This window comes from Oncorhynchus gorbuscha, linkage group LG02, assembly GCF_021184085.1.
Source record: "Oncorhynchus gorbuscha isolate QuinsamMale2020 ecotype Even-year linkage group LG02, OgorEven_v1.0, whole genome shotgun sequence".
Classification (NCBI taxonomy): Eukaryota; Metazoa; Chordata; class Actinopteri; order Salmoniformes; family Salmonidae; genus Oncorhynchus; species Oncorhynchus gorbuscha.
Genome location: NC_060174.1, coordinates 20,294,184 through 20,300,542, shown reverse-complemented (window position 1 = coordinate 20,300,542; position 6,359 = coordinate 20,294,184).

The window sequence follows — 6,359 nt, the reverse complement described above, 5'->3', positions numbered from 1 at the left end:
GATGGGGTCCACCCTTGCGCGTATTTTTCTCATCGCCTGTCACCGTCGGAACGTAACTATGATGTGGCTAACCGCGAACTGCTCGCCATCCGTTTAGCCCTAGGCGAATGGCGACAGTGGTTGGAGGGGGCGACCGTTCCTTTTGTCGTTTGGACTGACCAAAGGAACCTTGAGTACATCCGTTCTGCTAAACGACTGAATGCGCGTCATGCTCGTTGGGCGTTGTTTTTCGCTCGTTTCGAGTTCGTTATTTCTTATTGCCCGGGTACTAAGAACACCAAGCCTCATGCTTTATCCCGTCTCTTTAGTTCTTCTGTGGCTTCTACCGATCCCGAGGGGATCCTCCCTGATGGGCGTGTTGTCGGGTTGACTGTCTGGGGAATTGAGAGACAGGTTAAGCAAGCACTCACTCACACTCCGTCGCCGCGCGCTTGTCCTAGTAACCTTCTTTTCGTTCCTGTCTCTACTCGTCTGGCTGTTCTTCAGTGGGCGCACTCTGCCAAGTTAGCTGGCCACCCCGGCGTTCGGGGTACGCTTGCTTCTATTCGCCAGCGGTTTTGGTGGCCTACTCAGGAGCGTGACACGCGCCGTTTCGTGGCTGCTTGTTCGGACTGCGCGCAGAATAAGTCTGGTAATTTTTTTTCTGCTTCTGCTCCTGGTCTTGCTGGGTCTCAGTCTGTCCCCAGCCACCGCATCTCTCCTGCCCTTGCTGTGTCTCAGTCTGTTCCCTGCCACCGCATCTCTCCTGGTCCTGCTCCTGCACTTGCTGTGTCTCAGTCTGTCCACAGCCACCGCTCTCTCCTGTTCCTGGTCTTAGCCTTGCTGTGTCTCAGTCTGTCCCTAGTTGTTACTCTCCTGGCCTGTTTGGTCCTGTTTGCTCTAAAGCTTACAGTTCTCTACCCGTGTCTCATTTTTTTTAGAGTAGTAGCCCTAGATTCCCTCTTCTTCGTCTTCCGTTACGGTCCTGAGGAGAGGAGTTGGGTCCTTTCTCGGGACGTGCTGGACCGTTTGTGATCTATGATTTCCTCCGTTGCCGCCAGTGTTCCTCCTCGAGTGTGCCAGGAGGCGCTCGGTGAGTGGGGGGGTACTGTCATGTTTTGTCATATATTGTTTTGTCCTTGTGCTTTCCCTTCTGTTCGTTTCCCCCTGCTGGTCTTATTAGGTTCGTTCCCTTTTTCTATCCCTCTCTCTCCCCCTCCCTCTCTCTCTTCTGTCTATCGTTCCGTTCCTGCTCCCAGCTGTTCCTCATTCTCCTAACTCACTCATTTACTCTTTTCACACCTGTCCCCTATTTTGCCCTCTGATTAGAGCCCTATTTCTCCCCTTGTTTTCCGCTTCTGTCCTTGTCGGATCCTTGTATGATGTTCGCTGTGCTGTGTCCTTGTCTCGCCCTGTCGTGTTTTGTCTCCTTCAGATGCTGCGTGTGAGCAGGTGTCTTAGTCTGCTACGGTCGGTGCCTTCCCGAAGCAACCTGCAGTCAATGGTCGAGTCTCCAGTCTGTCCTCGTTACTACGAGTGGATTTAATTTTTTTCCTGTTTTGTTTTCTTCTTGATTTTTCCAGGATTATTACTTTTGCCATATACTGGAATAAAGACTCTGTTTTCGCTAAGTCGCTTTTGGGTCCTCATTCACCAGCATAACAGTTTGACCCAAGTTAAACAATTTAAAGGCAATGCTACCAAATTCAAATTGAGTGTATGTAAACTTCTGACCCACTGGGAATGTGATGAAAGAAAGAAAAGCTGAAATAAATAATTATCTCGACTATTATTCATTTCACATTTTTTAAATAAAGTGGGGATCCTAACTGACCTAAGACAGGGAATTTTTACTAAATGTCAGGAATTGTGAAAAACTGAGTTTAAATGTATTTGGCTAAAGTCTATGTAAACTTCCGACTTCAACTGTATGTCACTCCGTTTGGTTTCTTCCCCAGTCATCATTGTTTCAGTTTCTGTATCATGTTGGTGCGCTGGTCGTGTTTCTTGTTTTGTTTGTTTATTTATTAAATGTATTCACTCCCTGAACTTGCTTCCCGACCCTCAGTGTACATCGTTATAAGTGCGATACACTGAGTATACCAAACATTAGGAACACCTTCGTAATTTTAAGTTACACCAGCCCCTTTTCCCTCAGAATAGACTCAATTCATCAGGGCATGGACTCTACAAGGTGTCAAAAGCGTTCCACAGGGATTCTGGCCCATGTTGACTTCAGTGCTTCCCACAGTTGTGTCAAGTTGGCTGGATGCCCTTTGGGTGTTGGACCATTCTTGATACACACGGGAAACTGTTGATTGTGAAAAACCCAGGAGCATTGCAGTTCTTGACACAAACCAGTGCAACCAGGTAATTACTACCAGACCCCGTTCAAAGGCATCTACATATTTTGTCTTGCTCATTCATCCTCTGAATGACACACATACACAATCCATGTCTTAGTTGTCTCAAGGCTTACAAATCCTTCTTTAACCTGTCTCCTCCCCTTCATCTAAACTGATTGAAGTGCATTGAACAAGTGGCAATCAATAAGGGATCATAAGTTTGACCTGGATTCACCTGGTCAGTCTGTCATTGAAAGAGCAGATGTTCCTAATATTTTGTACACCCAATTTATAAGGAATAGGGTGCCATTTGGGATGCACACATGGATGTCACCAGTACTAATAAATGCAACCATTTGAGGGATTCTTCACGAAACTAAAACAAAAAAAGACCATCTGGGGTTTTCATAGACCTCCTTTTACTTGCAAATCCATTCATTCAATTAACAAACATGAAAGTTTTCAGTTCAGGAAACTTCAATGGAGACATTCCCATCCCAAACGGAAAAAGGCAACCCAATGACGGGACAGAACTATGGTGCACTATCAGTCATAAAGGGTCAAAGCCAGGTTCCTATATAAGAGATTACACGCAGCAGGATAACATTTGCTTTAAATCATATTTTACTGTAATGTGTTTTCATTTGGACGTTGTTCAGTAGGTCCTGCAGTGCTGCATGACAAACTGGCTACAGCTGAGAAATGCATCTCCTCCTGCCACACTGTGATGACACAAGCCAGACACCAGCACTTCATCTGGTCTGAGGTATGCACATATAACCTCAATATGAAAGGAGAGGTGGAAGAGTGCTAAGATAAGCACTGCATATACGTACCTAGAGGAGACACAGAATCGAACTGATCTACAAATCACAATTAATAAAAGTTATTGTAAATGGTAATAGATGAAGAGCAACTGCTGAACATGACATTAACTCTTTTCATGCCAGGGACACAGAGGAGCTAATCATGGCAGTAAGAATAGTAGCCAGACAATGTCCTGTGTCTGACACTGAAATGAAGACCTAAACCCTAATTCCACTTCTTGTCTGATCTGGTTTACCTCCAGAGAAACACAGCTGTCACGACTGGAGGTGGGCTCCTCCAGGTAAATATTTTGCTCTTTACGGCTATATTATAGGGGCATCATACAAAGAAAGCTAGATCTACTCAGTTAATTTCACATTCCAGCTTAGGTTTCATCCACAATACGACAGCGGATATTGCTTGACCGCCTGCGTGTGTAAGTCACACATGGCTAGTCAAACACCAAACTCTTAATTGAGACAATACTGAAACATAAATCCATGGGCAAGTCATTGTCACGTTTAAAATTGTGCCCGAAATCAAAATGAAGGAAAAGTTATCTTGCAAATTCAACAGGATATGTTGTGCGACAGCCCTTGCTGTCTCTGCCTGGCCGGTTCCCCTCTCTCCACTGGGACTCTCTGCCTCTAAGGCAGAGTCACTGGCTTACAGGTGCTCTTCCATGCCATCCCTAGGAGGGGTTCGTCACTTGAGTGGGTTGAGTCACCAACGTGATCTTCCTGTCTGGGTTGTGCCGTGCAGGAGATCTTTGTGTGCTATTCTCAGCCTTGTCTCTAGTGGTGTGGGGGCTGTGCTTTGGAAAAGTGGGTGTGGTTATATCCTGCCTGTTTGGCCCTGTCCAGGGGTATCATCAGATGGGGCCACAGTGTCTCCTGACCCCTCCTGTCTCAGCCTCCAGTATTTATGCTGCAGTCGTTTATGCTGCAGACTCTTTGCTGTCCCCAGTCCACCTGGTCATGCTGCTGCTCCAGTTTCAACTGTTATGCCTGCGGCTATGGAACCCTGACCTGTTCACCGGACGTGCTACCTGTCCCAGACCTGCTGTTTTCAACTCTCTAGAGACAGCAGGAGTGGTAGAGATACTCTTAATGATCGGCTATGAATGCCAACTGACATTTACTCCTGAGGTGCTGACTTGCTGCACCCTCAACAACTACTGTGATTATTATTATTTGACCATGCTGGTCATTTATGAACATTTGAACATCTTGGCCATGTTCTGTTATAATCTCCACCCGGCACAGCCAGAAGAGGACTGGCCACCCCTCATAGCCTGGTTCCTCTCTAGGTTTCTTCCTAGGTTTTGGCCTTTCTAGGGAGTTTTTCCTAGCCACCGTGCTTCTACACCTGCATTACTTGCTGTTTGGGGTTTTAGGCTAGGTTTCTGTACAGCACTTTGAGATATCAGCTGATGTAAGAAGGGCTATATAAATACATTTGATTTGATTTGATTTGAAATGGGCTTTTTAAAGTGATCCTTTTTCTTATCGTTAATGCCATCTTTAACATCTTGTTCTTTTTTTACACAAAAAAAACATTAGTGATTCATAAAATATTTAATCAGTTCCTCAAACGAAGGGGGCGATGTCGCAATTCTTGTGAGAGGGAGAGAATCCCATTTCTTTGGTCATCAACTCAGGTCCAAGACACTTCATTCAAGACAAACGGAGTTAGCCCTGAGTTAGCCCTGAGTCACGGAGCAGGTTAGTTCTGAAGGATTTGTTGCCATAGAAATTTACCTGACTAAAATGTGAGCCACATTCGTATGACCAGTTATCCTGTGTTGAACTCCGAACTGACCAAAGTTTGAGTTAACTTCTCAAACCTGATTCGTAGGATACCCGTTATCTCTCCTGCTGCTGTTCCACTCCCTGACCGACTCCCACAAATCATCCTGCCTTAAACCGATTGGCCAGGGTTGAACGGCCTGATGTGAAATATGACATCACACACCCATCTCATCCACAGGTAACCACACGTGACCTCAACATTTCATGAGGTCTCTAAAGTTGTAAATGTACAGCTGTCTAGTCCGATATAGAGTCTTTAATAGTCAGCCTTAGGCATAGCCAAGATTATAGAGCTCTCTTTTCTCCTCTGTCCCTGCACACTGAGCCTTTATTTCTAATCCCATAGGACTAATATGTTTTTACCACGGGTATCAATGGTTCAAACTAACTTTATGAGCCTTTTTGGTTGCTAGTGAAACTAATTCAAGCCAACATTAGATGTGACATTTGACCCTGCAAATGAGCGGTATTCAGACCCAGACAAAGGACCGGGAGTGATTAGTGAAGACTATGCCCTAGATTTCTTGGATCTCCCTGGGTTCGTAGGTTATGTGAATTATCAAACCACCTTCATCTTTAGACTTACCCAATCCAACTATTAACCCCTTTCGTTCATAACCCACTTCATAAAATGATTCAATACAGAGAAGCCCATCGATTTCATGCCTTTAAACCAAATAATGTTCACACTGTGATGTGTTCAGCAAATTGCCTGTTGTTCCCATGACACTGACATAGCTTAACAGACAGCCATTCTTATTAATGTACAGTGCATTCAGAAAGTATTCATTTTGCTGTGTTTTACACATAATACCCTATAATGACAAAGTGAAAACACATTTAGAAATTTTAGCAAATGTATTGAAAATGTAAATTAAATATTTAATTTACATACAGTTAAAGACAAAATTGTTGACACACCTACTCATTCAAGGGTTTTTCTTTATTTTTACTATTTTCTACATTGTAGAATACCAATGAAGACTTCAAAACTATGAAATAACACATATGGAATCATGTAGTAACCAAAAGTGTTAAACAAATCAAAATATATTTAAGACTCTTGAAAGTAGCCACCCTTTGCCTTGATGACAGCTTTGTACACTCTTGGCATTCTCTCAACCAGCTTAACCTGGAATACCTTTCCAACAGTCTTGAAGTTCCCACATATGCTGAGCACTTGTTGGCTGTTTTTCCTTCACTCTGCGGTCCAACTCATCCCACACCATCTCATTGGGTTGAGGTCAGATGATTGTGGAGGCCAGGTCATCTAATGCAGCATTCCATCACTCTCCTTCTTGGTCAAATAGCCCTTACACAGCCTAGAGGTGTGTTGGGTCATTGTCCTGTTGAAAATCAAATGATAGTCCCACTAAGCACAAACCAGATGGGATGGCGTATCGCCGCAGAATGCTGT